This window comes from Anolis carolinensis, chromosome 5 (genome assembly GCF_035594765.1).
Source record: "Anolis carolinensis isolate JA03-04 chromosome 5, rAnoCar3.1.pri, whole genome shotgun sequence".
Taxonomy (NCBI): domain Eukaryota; kingdom Metazoa; phylum Chordata; class Lepidosauria; order Squamata; family Dactyloidae; genus Anolis; species Anolis carolinensis.
Genome location: NC_085845.1, coordinates 12,017,430 through 12,036,227, shown reverse-complemented (window position 1 = coordinate 12,036,227; position 18,798 = coordinate 12,017,430). Strand labels below are relative to the sequence as shown.

General features: G+C 40.0%; 1 protein-coding gene across 4 annotated transcripts in view; it reads left to right on the top strand.

The window, feature by feature from the left end:
- slc4a4 (solute carrier family 4 member 4) overlaps positions 1 to 18,798 on the top strand; it is a 258,202-nt gene that overhangs the window by 143,423 nt on the left and 95,981 nt on the right. The gene's annotated exons all lie outside the window — the stretch shown is intronic.

The following is an 18,798-nucleotide window of genomic DNA, read 5'->3' as shown; positions in this document are numbered from 1 at the left end:
GTGCTTAATTTGTAAAATCATAACCTATTTTGATGTTTAATAGGCTTTTTCTTAATGCCTCTCCTTAATCTCTCCTTATTATCCAACATATTCGCTTATCCAACGTTCTGCCGGCCCATTTATGTTGGATAAGTGAGACTCTACTGTATTGACCGAACTCCTGTAGGACACTTGGATCAGCAATATTGCCAAGATGACTGGTTGCAGAGTAGTTAGTTTAGTCCACCCCACTTCTCTTTGCATTTTTATCTTTATTGAGTTTTAAGTGTTGCCTCCAATATAGGCTACTGTATATCACATTCTGTGGGTGGGAAGTAATGACAGCAGTAATCCAAGTGCTGTATTCTGCATGTTCTTTTCAAGATCTTGAATCTCATTTATTCAGACAAGAGAAACTACCACAGTCTTGATCTTTTTAATCACAAATTATATTTGATGTGTGCAAGAACTATGCACAATTTACCCCTTTTAAAAAAGTATCCTCCAAACATTTTACATATGGACTGTCTATTTACCGACATTAATTTTCATTACATCTTGTCCCTTCCATCCAACACCAGATTCATAGAATCATAGAATCATAGAGTTGAGAGAGACCTCGTGGGCCATCCAGTCCAACTCCCTGACAAGAAGCAGGAAAATTGCATTCAAACACCCCCGATAGATGGCCATCCAGTCTCTGTTTAAAAGCTTCCAAGGAAGGAGCTTCCATCACACTCTGAGGCAGAGAATTCCACTCTTGAACAGCTCTCCTTATGGTCAAGAAGTTCTTCCTAATGTTCAGGTGGAAACTCCTTTCCTGTAGTTTGAAGCCATTATTCTACATCAGGGGTCCCCAAACTTTTTAAACAGGGGGCCAGTCCACGGTCCCTCAGACCGTTGGAGGGCCAGACTAGAGTTAAAAAATAAACTATGAACAAATTCCTATGCACTCTGCATATGCCTCATTTTGAAGTAAAAAAAAACCAAACAAAACAGGAACAAATACAGCCTTGATGATGATGATGACAACAACAACAACAACAACAACAACAACAACAACAACAACAACAACAAAGAGGGTTGGAAGAGAGCCCTTGAGCCACTAAGTCCAGCCCCCTTCTGCCTTTGTGCACCCAAAGCACAAGCAAAGCAACCCTGACAGATAGCCTCCCAGCCTCAATGTTAATAATAATAATAATAATAATAATAATAATAATAATAATAATAATAATAATAATAATAAAGAGGGTTGGAAGAGACCCCTTGGGCCATTGAATCCAACCCCCTTCTGCCTTTGTGCACCAAAAGCACAAACAAAGCATCCCTGACAGATGGCCACCCAGCCTCAATATTAATAATAAAGAGGGTTGGAAGAGACCCCTTGGGCCATTGAGTCCAACCCCCTTCTGCCTTTGTGCACCAAAAGCACAAGCAAAGCACCCCTGACAGATGGCCACCCAGCCTCAATTTTAATAATAATAATAATAATAATAATAATAATAATAATAATAATAATAATAATAATATTATAGAGGGTTGGAAGAGACCCCTTGAGCCATTGAGTCCAACTCCTTCTGCCTTTGTGCACCAAAAGCACAAGCAAAGCACCCCTGACAGATGGCCACCCAGCCTCAATAATAATAATAATAATAATAATAATAATAATAATAATAATAATAATAATAAGGGTTGTAAGAGAAGAAGAAACCCCTTGGGCCATTTAGCCCAACCCCCTTCTGCGCTTGTGCTGTGGGGGCCGGATAAATGGCTTAGATGGGCCGCATCTGGCCCCCGGGCCTTAGTTTGGGGACCCCTGTTCTACATCCTAGTCTCCAGGGCAGCAGAAAACAAGCTTGCTCCCTCCTCCCTATGATTTCCCCTCACATCTTGATATATTGCCATCATGTCTCCTCTCAGTCTTCTCTTCTGCAGGCTAAACATGCCCAGCTCTTTAAGCCGCTTCTCATAGGGCTTGTTCTCCAGACCCTTGATCATTTTAGTTGCCCTCCTCTGGACATATTCCAGCGTAGAGTCAACATCTCCCTTAAATTGCCCAGAATTGGACACAGTGTGATTCCAGGTGCTGTCTGGCCAAGGCAGAATAGAGGGGGAGCATTAATTCCTTGGATCTAGAGACTATACTCCTATTTATGCAGGCCAAAATCCCATTGGCTTTTTTTAGCTGCTGCATCACACTGTTGGCTCAGGTTCACCTTCCTCCCCACAAGGACTCCAAGATCTTTTTCACACATACTGCTGTCGAGCCAGGCATCCCACATTCTGTATCTGTGCATTTCATTTTTTTCTGCCTAAATAGAACAACTTGCATTTGTCCCTGTTGAACTTCATTTTGTTAGTTTTGACCATCTCTTTAATCTGTCAAGATCGTTTTGAATTCTGCTCCTTTCTTCTGGAGTATTGGCTCTCCCTCCCAATTTGGTGTCATCTGCAAACTCGATGATCATGTCTTCTCACCCTTCATCTAAGTCATTAATAAAGATGTTGAACAGAACCGGGGCCAGGACGGAACCTTTTCCTGATAGGAAAATAATTCTATGTTAGAAAAAGACCCATAAACACCAATCTTTTGTAAGCTACCTTGATTTCCATGCTGGAAAATGGTGGCATATGAAACAAAAAACCAAATTGGTTCCTACATTTGTCTTAATATCTGATAAAATTCAAAATGATACCTATCCATTTGTCATCCTTAAGTGCCATCAAGTCAAATTATGGCAAACCTATGAATGAGAGACCTCCAAGTCACCCTGTTATCAACAGCCTGTTCAAGCTATCCAAATTCATGGCGGTGGCTTCCTTGATTGAATCTGTAAGTGGTCAACCTCTTTTCCTTACCAAGCATTGTTTTCTTTCATGATGAGTCCTGCCTTCTCATATGTCCAAAACACAATGATCTTGGTCTGGCCATTTTAGCTTCTAGGGCAGTGGTTCTCAACCTGTGGGTCCCCAGGTGTTTTCGCCTACAACTCCCAAAAATCCCAGCCAGTTTACCAGCTGTTAGGATTTCTGGGAGTTGGAGGCCAAAACATCTGGTTGAGAACTACTATTCTAGCAAGCGTTTAGGCCAGATTTACTCGAATATTTGTCTTTTTTGCATCCACTCTAGCACCACATTTCCAATGAGTTAATTCCTATCGGTTTTGTTGAAGCTTTATTTTGCTCAGGTAACGTGTTCTGAGATTACTTTTGCTTGAATTGCAGAAGGTAATTCTGAAGTTCAGTTGATACTGCTAGAAGAATAATGCCCCTCTCCATTCACTATCCTGTGTTTTAAGTCTAGTTCTCTTGTTTATTTCTCTCTCTATAATAATTAACTCTTAAATTATCCCCGCTTTCAGCAGTATAAACCTGAACAGCATTGATTTGTTGAATACAAGTGTTTCCCTGTGGATTCTTGGGACATACATTACAATGCCACTTAACAGCTTTCCAGTTCTTTTTTCTACATCTGCCATTCTGACCATAGCAGTGGAATTTAAAGCAACAAAAGCCAGGGAAAAAACAGCAAATCCGTCTTCCCCTCAACTGACCCTGTCCTTTCATAGTGGAATGAAATGTGTGAGAATGCATGTGCAGTGTGTGTTTGTGGAGGAGGTTGTGGGGACGTCTCAGCTGTTTTACGCATATTTATTTCTTTTCCATTTAGGCCTAATCCACAAGTAGCCTCCTTTTAATCTTGGTTTCTCTTTTCTAGATTTGCTTACTTGGGTGTTGACATTGAACCCCAGCCCCAGGTGTCAGGAAACTTTCTAGTCTATTTTTGCTGTTTTATAGAAACAGTTAATTCTCCATTTCTATTTTATTTCCCTCATGGCAAAACTGAATGTATATAAAACTTTTCTTATGATTATTTTTCCCTTTCCCTCTTTTCATCTCAGCTTCACTTCATTTTCCACAGCAGCTTATTTTGGATGTTGACATTTCGGTCTATACCTGCTGTGTAGCACCTTGCTTGCCTACCTTTCTGAATCTGCTCTAATGAGCTTGGGGAGAATAGAGAGGTGCCATTCAGGGAGCTGCATTTATTTAGAAAAAAAGTGCATTTCCACATCTCTCTTCCTCTTACACCCAGCCTTGTGAATTTTGAACAGTAAGCAATTGTCATGATTAATCTGCTGGTCCTTTCCAAAGGTTATCTTCTCTTTACCCCTGTTTTCTTTATCAAATAAAGAGAGTCAACTAGCACTGAGGAGTTCTTGTTTTCACTTTAATTTAATCTTAAAATGTAACTGTAATTGTTCTTTAATTTTTATTTTGAAAGTGTAAACAGTAATTGATGTACATGCATGTATGTTCCTAAACTGCATACATGTGTTAGATAAAGCACTTGCCTGTCTTATAAATGACTTGGAAAGGCTAACATTCAATCTTATACATAGTTTATGCAGAGAGTGCTTTGTGCAAAAGTAGAATCACTCACATGCTTACCAATCAGAAAATATGACATCCAATTATCAACATCATCAATTAAAAGAATTGTGAAATTTCAGGATCATGTAGGCTGCAAGCAAACAGAGATAGCACTAGATGATGTGCAGCACAGTGATGTAAACACATTCTGTGTACCATAATTATCTGTGGTAGTGGTGGTAATGCTGATAGTGGTTATAAGGATGATAGAGATGTGTGTTTGTAAGCTATTTGTTTTTTAAACCACATGTATTAATTAATTTAAACGTGTCTCTGTATTTGAAGCATGTAGTATCATCTTCAGTCTCTAGATGGCATAATTTCCTAATCAGCACATAGCTTTGCAGCTAATATATTTGATGCCAGGAATGAATAAATTGAATGTTGCTTCCCTTCTCCCTGTTATGAGCCTCCAAGACATACAGTGCATAAACCTATCCTTCAAGGGAGTATGCACCGTAACAAGGGCCATGCACAAATAATGCAGATTCCAGTATTGTATAATATAGCTGTTCACCTCCAGCATGAAAAACATGGGAGTTAGGAAATGATTACTGTAAATCTGTGTGATACCCTTGTGCTTTTTGCTTGGCTCGATAAACTTGCCTGCCAAAAGCTTTATTCAGGTAGATCCAAAATTTTTTAAAGCTGGCATGGAGACTAAGAGAGCATTTTCTGTTATCAGACACTTATATACTTTTAGTAGTGCCATCCGAAAGTTATTTCAGCATTGCCTGAAATGATGAGTAAAGAATTGTGTAAGCTTGCGATACTCTACACTGTGAGTCTGGATCTCTTCAGTGGGAAATGATCTTATCTATGTAGGACAATCCTATATGTTGAGGATGACGCTGTATTTAGTGCATTGCTTTGCCCAGATTATTCTGTTCCAGTTTATCTGTTCTCCTCCCAGTGAGGCATCACATAGGAACAAACCTCCCAGTGACTGTATATCCTGCTGACTGCCAAAAAAGATAAATATCAGAGATGTGTATCTTCACTTAGTTTGGTCTTCCATTGGAGAACATTTTAACAAAAAAATGTTTTCTCTTAAATTCAAGACATTTTCACATTTTCATTCATTCTTTTTGTTTGGGGTGTATGTGTGTGTGTGGGATATCACTTGTAAAAAAGTTTCAAAATTTTGTAATTTGTACAAAATATTGTATTATGCAAAATTGAGTAACTAGCATGTTTCATGAAAAAAATACACTTTGTATGAATGAATTGTGTAAAAATGTTTTTGGAGGGACGTAAAATTGTCCTGCTATGTGAAAACACCACAGAATAATATGCAAAAACCCTTTCACTATGTCAAGGTGTATTTCTCGTAGACATGAGGAAATTGGTTGGTATTCTTTCCACGCCTACTAGAAACAGCTTCTTTTGAATTAGGAACTACTACAGTTTGAGCCTTCTTTTTAAGATTCCTCATGGAGAAGCAAACAGATGAACTATTTATTTCTTATTTCTGAGTTATTTGAAGCAGTTCATTAATGATTGCCTATAAGTCAAAGTATATTGTACTGGTTTTACCACTCAACATAAGTATTTCCAGTTGGATTAATCAAGTGTGAAAAACCAAGAAACATCTTCTGATACTGTAAAGACACTCAATTATACTGGATCTTTTTAGCAGTGGGCTAAACCCTTGTGCCGGCTGAACTGCTGACCAAAAGATTTAAAGATAGGCAGTTTGAATCTGTGAGATGGGGTGAGCTCTTGTCTGTCAGCCCCAGCTTCCCATGTGATGACATGAGAGAAGCCTCCCACAGGATGGTAATGCACCCCGTAACGCAACGTCTCTGTAAACAGCCAATTCTCTCACACTAGAAGTGGCTAGCTGTATATTCTCAATTAGCTTCTGACGCAATTAAAAAAAAGCGTTCAGTGTCAATAAATTTGTATCTATATATGTTCCTCTTCCAGTACATATTATTACGTTTATGCTTATGTTTATGTTTATTTATACCCCATTTTTTCTTTCCACAAAAGAGACCCCAAACTAGCCAGGATGAAAAGTTCATTCTGATTATTTTTTTTGACATGCTGCTTTCTTACCCTGTAGGTATAGAGTTTTTCTTTAAATATTCAGCATCTGCTCCCTTCCCAGAAAAAGATGCTGGCAGTCCAACTTGATATATAGCTCTACCACATGACTTTGTTGGCATCACAGTTTCTGTAGAGAAATCTAACCCTACGAAGGGAAATTCACTCCAGAAAGAGTTATCATGGGGAAAAGGTGTCTGAACTGAAGCTTTATCACAAATCCTTGTTTCCACAACAAGTCAAATTTTTCAAAATTGAATGATCACAGGGACCGAAAGTGCAACTTGCATACAAATTCAGCTAAAGAACAAAACTGCAGAACCTATTTTGTTTGTAACTTGGGGACTGTCTGTATTGCAGGTACAGTAGAGTCTCATTTATCCTAGGTAAACTGGCCAGCAGAAGCTTGGATAAGCGAATATCTTGGATAATAAGGAGAGATTAAGGAAAAGCCTATTAAACATCAAATTGGGTTATTATTTTACAAATTAAGCACCAAAGCATCATGTTATACAATAAATTTGACAGAAAAAGTAGTTCAGTACGCAGTAATGGTCTGCAAACTAAGGAAGTGGTCTGCAAACACTTAGAAACAAATGCGGTCATTGCTAATAGTCAACACGGATTTACCAAAAACAAGTCATGCCAGACTAATCTGATCTCTTTTTTCGATAGAGTTACGAGTTGGATCGATACAGGGAATGCCGTGGATGTAGCATATCTAGATTTCAGTAAGGCCTTCGACAAAGTCCCCCACGACCTTCTGGCAAACAAACTAGTAAAATGTGGGCTAGACAAAACTACGGTTAGGTGGATCTGTAATTGGCTAAGCGAACGAACCCAAAGGGTGCTCACCAATGCGTCGTCTTCATCATGGAAAGAAGTGACAAGTGGAGTGCCGCAGGGCTCCGTCCTGGGCCCGGTTCTGTTCAACATCTTTATTAACGACTTAGACGAAGGGTTAGAAGGCACGATCATCAAGTTTGCAGATGACACCAAACTCGGAGGGATAGCTAACACTCCAGAAGACAGGAGCAGAATTCAAAACGATCTTGACAGACTAGAGAGATGGGCCGAAACTAACAAAATGAAGTTCAACAGGGACAAATGCAAGATACTTCACTTCGGCAGAAAAAATGGAAATCAAAGATACAGAATGGGGGACGCCTGGCTTGACAGCAGTGTGTGCGAAAAAGATCTTGGAGTCCTCGTGGACAACAAGTTAAACATGAGCCTACAATGTGATGCGGCAGCTAAAAAAGCCAATGGGATTTTGGCCTGCATCAATAGGGGAATAACGTCTAGATCCAGGGAAGTCATGCTCCCCCTCTATTCTGCCTTGGTCAGACCACACCTGGAATACTGTGTCCAGTTTTGGGCACCGCAGATGAAGGGAGATGCTGACAAGCTGGAAAGCGTCCAGAGGAGGGCGACTAAAATGATTAAGGGTCTGGAGAACAAGCCCTATGAGGAGCGGCTTAAAGAGCTGGGCATGTTTAGCCTGCAGAAGAGAAGGCTGAGAGGAGACATGATAGCCATGTACAAATATGTGAGGGGAAGTCATAGGGAGGAGGGAGCAAGCTTATTTTCTGCTGCCCTGCAGACTAGGACACGGAACAATGGCTTCAAACTACAGGAAAGGAGATTCCACCTGAACATCAGGAAGAACTTCCTCACTGTGAGGGCTGTTCGGCAGTGGAACTCTCTCCCCCGGGCCGTGGTGGAGGCTCCTTCTTTGGAGGCTTTTAAGCAGAGGCTGGATGGCCATCTGTCGGGGGTGCTTTGAATGCGATTTCCTGCTTCTTAGCGGGGGGTTGGACTAGATGGCCCTTGAGGTCTCTTCCAACTCTACTATTCTATGATTCTATGATTCTATGTTATGTTGTAATTACTGTATTTACGAATTTAGCACCAAAATATCATGATATATTGAAAACAAAATATATACAAAAATGGCTTGGATAATCCAGAAACTTGGATAAGTGAGACTCTACTGTAATAACTATCCCTGATAAACCTAGTGCATGAGGGTTAATCGTGTAGTCTGATTATTATTCCCAGTCTCTCTCTGCACTCACCCCATCCCACCTGACTCAGTTTTTGGCTTTAGCACTTGACAGATCACAACATGAACTATAGTTTGGAAAATTTGGAATGGGATGTGGGCTGATAATAAAAGAGGATGCTTCGGAGGAAAGAGGAGAGGATGCGGAGATCCCATTTATCCTTTGGAGACAGTCACCACTATTCATTCAACTGGCTTGAAAGAGTCACAGTTAAATGATGCCAGGCATTTCCTCCAGTTCTGCCCAGGTCTCTCTTTCAGCAGAACTCTCTGTTCCTTTTGTGCAAAGGAGGAAACTGAATAAGATTTTCTAAAGTCGCCCTTCTCTCTCTGGTATTGCAGAAACTTTGCAGTCGGCTGTAGACTTAACCCCACGGTGTCATCTTTGCACCATTCGCATCTTAAGAATAGGTTTTATTGCAGACAAATCCTCTCATTGCTCGTTCTTAATTTCTGAAGAGGAAAAGGTCAGAGGCCCCTTCTACACTGCCATATAATTCTGATTATCAAATCAGATAATCCACATTATGGATTACATGAGTCTACACTGCCAGATAATCCAATTCAAAGCAGAAAATCTGGATTTTATATGGCAGTGTAGAAGGGGCCAGAGTTTAAGCATGACTGGAAGCTGTTCTGCTTAATCTGAAATTCTTAAAACTCTCTTGAACTTGAAGTACCTCAAGCATCTAAAAATGAAGTATGTTTGATAATTTTGGAGCCCCTGATGGCACAGCGTGTTAAATCACTGAGCTGCTGAACTTGCTGACTGAAAGCTCAGCAGTTCGAATCCGGGGAGCGGAGTGAGCTCCCACTGTTAGCCCCAGCTTCTGCCAACCTAGCAGTTTGAAAACATGCCAGTCTGAGTAGATCAATAGGTACTGCTCCAGAGGGAAGGTAACAGCGCTCCATGCACTCATGTCGGCCACATGATCTTGGAGGTGTCTACAGACAACGACAGCTTTTCGTCTTAGAAATGGAGATGGACACGACTAGACTTAACATCAGGGGAAACCTTTACCTTTACTTTACCTTGATAATTTTACCTTCTTTTGTAGGTTGTCTTCTAAGACATAGCCCATTTGACACAGCCTAGATAATTAAGCTTCAAGTTACTTTGAATGCCTTTTACCAAAAGGTGTGGACTGTGATGATGCATGACTTGCAAAGGCTATATAATTACCTTCTGCACTTTCTTCTTGATAATGATAGAGGGAAAATGTTCATATAAGTAGAGATGCTAATTTTTGCCCATTTCATTAGTGGGTAAAAGAACAGAAACTTTCTAAAGTATTCTCTTGTGTGGGGCAAGATTACAATAGTTTTTGTAGTTTTTTCAATGATGTTTCCCATATTGAGACTTGTTTGCAAAAAAGGCTGTTTATACAGAAAATACAGTATATATACATAAATTATACAGAAATTTCTGTGCAAAAATTATAAAAAGCAAACATTTTTGTTTCAATGAGTACTATATGTGAAAAAATGTGTAGCAGTTAACCATTTTCAATGGGTTGTCTCAAATTGTGGAAATACTGTTTCTCATCAATGGGAAAATTTGTGAGACTAGTTAATGTCCTTAGTGATAAGTGTAGGATTGCCAGTTCAAGACTAACCCAAGAACTGAGGTTTCTGGGCCAAAACCTGAGGTGGGAGGATATGCTTCTAAAAACAAGTTAACTACAGGTTGTTATTGCATTCTATGTTAGTAAATCTAGTGATGTGAATACTAGAGAGTACTAGTGGCCACTGGGGAAGGTGTTTTAATAAGTATTTGTTTAATTGCTGTTTTTACTGTATACATTTGAATTGCCTTTTGTTTATAGTGTAATTAGATTTTATCTTTTGTATGTCTTAATGATGAGGAATTTCATCTGTACTCCTTTTAATTTTCCACCCCAAATAACAACAACAGCAACAGGCCAAATGGATAACGTGTTGTACTCGAGGAATGGGTGAATTGCTTGCCTTTTGTATGGCCAATATTAATTTCCTTCTGCAACACATAAAAGGCAAACCCTAATTAAGGTTGCCAACTTTCTCAAGGGATCAAAACCTTTACTTATGTTTTTATACTTACCTTGAATAAGAATTGTGGGCTATTAAGATCTGATTGGAAATAATACACCTACACAGAAGGTATTTATGGAGAGGTGTGAATATGCAGGGCGTTCACTATTTGATCAGCAAACAGATGGTTAGATTTCCTTTTCAAAAGAACTTGGGATAACCAAATGATGGTGGGTGTGTAGCTGGCTCAGAATAATCAAAGGAAAGAACTCATTTAAAAAAGCATAATTCGCTAACAAAACGTGCTCTTATGATGTGTGATGGCTACTGGTTTGAATTGATTTGATGAAATTGGTCTGTCAATTAAGATAAACCAGTGGTTCTCAACCTGTGGGTTCCCAGGTTGAGAACTCCCAGAAATCCCAGCCAGTTTACTAGCTGTTAGGACCGGGCTGTGGTGCAGGCTGGTAAACAGCTGCTGCAATAAATCACTCTGACCATGAGGTCATGAGTTCGAGGCCAGCCCCTGGTGGGGTGAGCACCCGTCAATTAAAAATAAAATATAGCGCCTGCTTGTTGCTGACCTAGCAACCCAAAAGATAGTTGCATCTATCAAGTAGGAAATAAGGTACCACTTATAAAAGTGGGGAGGCAAGTTTAACTAATTTACAATGTTGGAATGAGGAAGTGCCATCAGAGTGGATGATGAAGCAGCTGCTCCCCCCTGTGGCCAGAATCGAACATCCCCTCAGGAGAAGGTTAAATTGCCTCTGCGTCTGTCTGTCTGTTGTCTCTGTCTCGGTTCGATGTGTTTATGGGCATTGAATGTTTGCCCTATATGTACATAATGTGATCCGCTCTGAGTCCTCTTCGGGGTGAGAAGGGCGGAATATAAATGCTGTAAATAAATAAATAAATTTCTGAGAGTTGAATGCCAAAACATCTGGGGACCCACAGGTTGGGAACCACTGAGATAAACTATGATGACCAATTCCATTACTTAATATCTGTTTATGAGAATAGTGATATTAAACAATTTCTCAATTTTTGTTCGCTCTGATGAAGTGCATGGAGGATGCAAAGCAGTGATTCCCAGACTTTGGTGCTCCAGGTGTTTTGAGAGTCATCTCTCAGAAGTCCCAGCCAACTACACCAATGGTCAGGAATTCTGAGAGCTGAAGTCCCAAACATCTGGAGGGACCAACATTTGAGAGCCACTGCTCTACACTCCCAGTGACTGGAATGAAGTTTATGTGGAAAATATTTTAATTGATTCTGCTTCTGGTGGATCGCTATAGGGCCCTTTATCAGGCAGGAAAGCATACATGAATTTTAAGACTCAGCATTTGGCCAGATGCAGACACATAAAATTAGCTAAAGTTACATCTGGAGATTCCGATGTCACAACACGTTTCTTTCTTTCTGCTAGAACCTCAAGATTCCCCCTGCAGTGATTGAAACTGATGTTTGTCCTCGGGAAATTGAGAGTATAACATAAATGCACACAAGTGGCCTTAGCTGAACTGGGAGGAAACTGCTGATGTGTGTGGTCTTTAGCTTGAGAGCGGTTTGCATTGGAATCTATTGCAAGCCCTTGGTACTTCTTGCTGATGCAATGCAAGAGGTGGAGTGGATGAGTGGGTTGTGAGTGCTACTCTATTTATTCGTTTTTAATAGCTCTTTTGGAATGAATGAATGAGTGTGAGAATGAGTCCTTGAAAGAAAAAAAAGCCATATGGTAGTACATTGTCTCTCAGGTGCATTTTGGAGATAGGAGTGGGAGTGGGAAGGAAAACAAAGTAATAAAAGATTAATAAAAAACCTACACGAAGTGTGTGCACACCTAATTCAAATTATAAGCATTGTATTGTGATACAAATTGAATATCTCTCATCCAAAATGCTTAGGGCCAAATAAGTTTTTGGATCTACCCACTCACCCAATTTTGGAATACAGTAGAGTCTCACTTATCCAACACTCACTTATCCAACGTTCTGGATTATCCAAGGCATTTTTGTAGTCAATGTTTTCAATATATTGTGATGTTTTGGTGCTAAATTTGTAAATACAGTTATTACTACATAGCATTACTGTGTATTGAACTACTTTTTCTGTCAAATTTGTTGTATAACATGAAGTTTTGGTGCATAATTTGTGAAATCATAGCCTAATTTGATGTTTAATAGGCTTTTCCTTAATCCCTCCTTATTATCCAACATATTCGCTTATCCAACATTCTTCCGCCCCGTTCATGTTGGATAAGTGAGACTCTACTGTACTTGTGTTTGCATATATATATATATATATATATATATATATATATATATATATAGTAATGAGCTATTGTGGAATGAGATGCAAGTCTGAACACAAAATGTATGTATGTTTCATTTATACACTTCCAGCAGGTAACAAAATACAATATTTTGTGCACAAAACACTGAACCGCCAGAAAGCAAAGGTGTCAATATATCAGGCACTCATGTGGACAATCTTGGATTTTGGAGTGTTTGGGATTTTGGAATTCTGGATAAGTAATGGTCAACCTGTATATAAAATGTGTTGGAATTTGGCAGATGCTCACCTATGATACTTAGTTTAAAACATGCTTTTTAAAGTACTCTCTGTGCATAATGCCATTTATTTCCAATTAATGCCTCAAAGCTTTGGCACACCAGAAATCAATGGAGCAATCCGGTGGTGCAGTGGGTTAATCCCTTGTGCTGGCAGAATTGCTGACTTGAAGGTTGGGTGGCTGACCTGAAGGTTGCCAGTTCGAATCCAACCCGGGGAGAGCGCAGATGAGCTCCCTCTATCAGCCGTAGCTCCACGTGCGGAGATGAGAGAAGCCTCCCACAGGAATGGTAAAAACATCAAAAACATCCAGGAGTCCCCTGAGCAACATCCTTGCAGATGGCCAATTCTCTCACACTAGAAGTGACTTGCAGTTTCTCAAGTCGCGCCGGACAGGGAAGAAAAACCCAGAAATCGATGTGCTTTTGGATTATACTATGTAATACAATTTTTTAAATTTTTTTGTTTAATTACTTACTTTGGAAGTAATTGTTATACTCCAGAAACTGCCACAAATTATGTTGAATTGGTTGAGATAGTCATTGAAAAAGTATAACAAAATGTGCTGCAGAATGTGCTGCAGTTTAATAAACCTTTTCCATGTTTCTACAATAGAACCAATTAGGAAGTGACATTTATAACCCAGGAACAAAAATCGTGTTACATAGTGTAATTGATTTCATTGCCCTATAGGCTTGAAGAATGAAGAAGAGAACATATAAAAGTAATGACTCTTCTGGGTTGTTATGCATTTTCCGGGCTGTATGGCCATGTTCCAGAAGCATTCTCTCCTGACGTTCACCCACATCTATGGCAGGCATCCTCAGAGGTTGTGAGGTATATTGGAAAACTAAGCAAGGGAGGTTTATATATCTGGGGAATGTCCAGGGTTGCAGAAAGATGTGAGTGAAACATCAGGAGAGACTGCTTCTGGAACATGGCCAAACAGCCTGGAAAATGCACAACAGCCCAGTGATTCCAGCCATGAAAGCCTTCAACAACACAGTGACTCTTCTTCTTTATGGTACTTTCTCTGGCTGCTTTTTGAGTATCTATGGATTGTCTCAATGGCACGACAAGGCCAGGGAATTTTTAGCGGATGTAGTTTGTAGCCCAAACATTAGGAGAGAGAGATTTGTACTTCATGGCTCCATGTCAATTACGCTCTAGGTTTTGTTTTTAGCCTGAGCCTAGGCTGTATGGCTTGTGCTTAGCACAACCTGTTCCTTCCAGAGGCCAAGATGAAAGTACGCTGTTCTTGCTAAAGAGAGCATGTAAATAACCAATGAACGGTCCATTAATCTAGAGTGGCATTAAAAGAGCATGCGGCAAAGCTTGAGACGCAGCAGACCTTGTGACCCAGCAAATTCCATATTTGGATTTTGGACTTTAACATTCTTATTTGAAAACACGGCAAGCATTTTTTAAAAGGAAAAGAGCTTTGGCTGACTTGATTCATGCTCTGGGCATGGATGTATTCAATTAGATAGCAATAGCACGCAGGACTATTTTTTCTAGATTGCGCCACTCCAGTTTGCATTTCACCATTGAGCTTTGAGTGTTTCACAGTTATGTACACCTCTTTGAGCACATAGAAACTGTCACATTAGTGAAAAGTAGTTTTTCTCAGTCTTTCCACAGGGCTTCAAATGGTGGAATAAAGGGAGAATAGTGTGGAGGAATGCTCATTTTTCCTGCAGGAATTATTCATCACCTCACAGAAGGGCAAACTATTTGCAGATTTACATGCCTGCACTAGAATGGGAAACTTTAATTGCATAGAGTCAACTCTAATTGCAGAATTCACCCAAACCTAGAGCTACAATGTAGAGAACTACATTTTTGAGGAATTTTCTAGGTCCTCCAACACAACTCTGTGGTAACTTCTGGGGAACGTATAAGATAGAATTGCCTAGGAGACCTTGAAAATTCTTAGGGAGAACATTTTTATCATGTCTAAGGGAAACTGTAGATATAGGTTTCCCAGATATGGGTGTCTTCTAAACAAAGGAGCAGTGTTCCTGAATCAGATGTACTTCAAAAGCATTTCAGGTCTTTTCAGCCAACCTTTTCCCAATGTGTTATTTTCTGGAACCTGAAATCATGATGGGTAAGGTCAGTGGTTTTCAAACAATGAGTCCCCAGATATTTTGGTCTTCAAATTCCAGAAATCCTAACAGCTGGTAGACTGACTGGGATTTCTGGGAGTTGTAGGCCAAAACACCTGGAGACCCAGAGGTTGAGAACCACTGGGTTAGGTCCATGACAATATATCCATGCTCTGTTTGTGCCCACTGATGTTAAGGGAAGCCATGGATCATTTGTTCCACTTCTTTCAGTGAGACTAAACCTACTTGAGTAGCCATGGCTCCTTCTTTTATCCTTTTCAAACACTTCTTTTGTTTTTCCTACTCTGTAATGAAAGATAACTTAAGAGCTCCTGCATTTTCCCAAATTTCTGTGCAGATTAAACCATCAAATGGGCACACAGTCTGGGCGCTAGAATAAGTTAACGTTTGCCAAGTGGATGCAAGATGTTATATGTCATTTCCAAAGTTGTCATAGGTTGCCATCTGTAATATCTCTGCAACCAGTCATAAACTGCTTGGAGCACTGAGGGTCCATAATGGCAATAGTGTAGAGTTCAGGTTGACGCGTTCTTACAGTCTATGGATGTATGGTTATTGCATTAGACTAGGTCTGGGGAAAGCTATGTTCAAGTTTCTACTCAACCATGGAGCTCACTGGGTACTCTTGGGACAATAATTCCCTTTCAGGTTTGTCAGGAGTCTCTGAGTCAAGAAGGCAGGAACATGCAGGATTCCTTTTTGTTTCTTGGAGGCAATTAAATAAATTATTAAATAAACAACAACAGCAGCAAGAATGAACACTACATCTCTGTAGATAAGAAGGTGACAGCAAAATCATATAATTTCCATCTTTTGAACATCCATAGGATCCGTAGGTTCTTGACTGTTGAGATTGCCTGTCTATTTGCCCAGACTTTGGTTATGCCACAGCTGGATTGTTGTAATAGTCTACTGTTGGGTTTGCCGTCTTGTTCTCTTTTGCCTCTGACTTTAATTCAGAATAGTGCCTGGGTTGTTTTAAATCTCCCTAAATATTCACATGTTTCTGTAGATTCCTTGGCCAAGGCCTGATTCAAACTATTGGTTCTTGTATATAGCAATCTGTACTCAAATCTCTCTCAATACATAGTTGCTTGGCTAGCATGATATTATGCACCATTTAGGAATTTAAGATCTAAATTCCTAAAGGGTTATTCTCTGCACACAATTCTTTCTCTCTATGGTATTCTGGGATTGGAACTCAGGTAATTTAATGGTGTTTGATCACATCAGCAGTTTCAGGTAACCATGGACTAGTTGGGAACATATCCCCTGTGGATACAAGGAGTTCTACTGTAGTTATAGTATTAGCTTTTCTTGTCTTCATTTCTCTGTATTATCTGATGTCCCAAGGAGTTATGAATAAATATTATTATCATAAAGCTCATAATAGGAAGGATGATACAGTGGCTGTCCAGAAGTACCTTGGTCAGCGCACTGTGGGACATTATGGTTAGCCAAAGGGAGCTTAATCAGAGAGCCAATAAGCTAGAAGCTGTTGAAGCGGTGTGCCTAAGTTTTGACTTCTTCTCTGTGGAGGGCTGTTCTTGATCAAATAGATTGGGTCTTAATTCTGAGCCATATGTTTCCTTTGCTGCTGCATTTTGCCTGTCTTGACAGTGAAAGTGGCATCCCTAGAAGTGAAAGGAGGCTTCTTGAAAGAAGTCAGCAGTGTCTAGTAGCTTGGGCCAGGGTTCCTCCTTATTGATAAAAGACACCACAGTCTCTTTTCTTCTGGAAATCCCTGGCAGCGGGATGTTTTCAGTAGATGTATCTTACTACAATCCAAAGAAAATGGGAGCTCTCTCCTCAGAGTCCTTCAGCTCTTTTGCTGATGAAACACTATCCAGGTTTGGTCCTGGGCCATGAGAAAGAGTGGAAACTCAAAGAGGAACTAATTTGAACTGTGATTGGTTTGAATATATGAAACCCTTATTCAGATGGGATGCGCCGGATCTAACACTGTGATTCCTTGAGTCACTTTTTAGAAACTCCTTTGATGTATCACCTGTCATGATATGATACCATGAGTTCCCTTTGTCTTTTGCAGATTTGATTATTCACAGATTTGAATAAAATGCCCTCTCTAGAAATCTCTAAGTTATCCAATACAAGTTTATGGTCAACATTTGCTGCAAGTTGACCATGGAGTCACTCTGGAAGACCTATAGATAAAATTGCGAGGTTTTAAGGCATGGCTGTATTCTTTCTTGTATTTGCTACAATGGACTAGCAGGGCTGGCAGTTTGGGAATTCAATGGAAGGTCCAGGTTTACCTGTATGAAACTGCATCTGATGAAATGCAATCTGGTCCTTAGAAATGTATTAGTTGTGCTTTCTTGTTCAGGGTAAAGGACAGTGCCAGACTTGTATATCTCTCTGCAGAATAAATGGAATACAGTAGAGTCTCACTTATCCAACACTCGCTTATCCATCATTCTGGATTATCCAACGCATTTTTGTAGTCAATGTTTTCATTACATCATGATATTTTGGTGCTAAATTCGTAAATACAGTAATTACTACATAGCATTACTGTGTATTGAACTACTTTTTCTGTCAAATTTGTTGTATAACATGATGTTTTGGTGCTTAATTTGTAAAATCACAACCTAATTTGATGTTTAATAGGTTTTTCCTTAATGCCTCCTTATTATCCAACATATTCGCTTATCCAACATTCTGCTGGCCCGTTTATGTTGGATAAGTGAGACTCTACTGTAGTTCTAAAACTTGTATCACCTGTCATTTGTTTAACAAGTCAGAAAAACTCATTCCCTGAGTATATGTGCCCCAAATGCATGTTAATACAGTCCTTTTTAGTTATATAGTTGGTGTTTTTTCTATAGATGGTTGCTTTCTTGTGCATTTATTTTTAATCCCCCCTTTCCCCTTTCATGGTCTTTGATACTTGACTAAATGGACCAAAGCACACAGCTTCCCATGTCAACGAAGGAGACGGTCTATTTTGTTAAATATTCCCTTTTACACTGGTAATGAGTCTTGGAGGGGGTTACATGCTGCCCGGCAAGCCAATTGAAAGGCCCAGCTTTGTCCCAAAGGGAGGGGGGAGTTGGCAATGGGAAGCCACTTCCTCTTCATAGGGTGCCCCAATAGTTTGGCTCAAACTGGTTCTTTGCCTATAAAGAAAGAGACTTTAAAGGACCTCAGCTGATCAGAGTACTAAAGGTCCCTGGGCATGCACCATAGAGCAAATTGGTGCTGAGCCTAGACGTTCTCTTCTGTTTTTGACAACGAGCTGCGTGGGTTTGCTGTTAACATACAGCTTAAAGGAGTGGGGGAAGAAGAAGACACATGTTCTCTTGAACTTTACCCTGAGCTTGAGTTTTTAGAAGTAAGTCTAAGGCAAACAGACACCAAGACAGACACCTCTAGGAAATAAATAAAAAGGCAACAGACCCCACTCGGAGCTACGATGTCAGATGGAGCCGAGGACCAGGAGAAACAGCCGAATGGATGTGGGGAGAAGGGGAAGGAGAGGAACCGTGCCTCCTTGGTCATCCTTCAGTCCGTTAATCGCAGTATTTTCACCTCCGC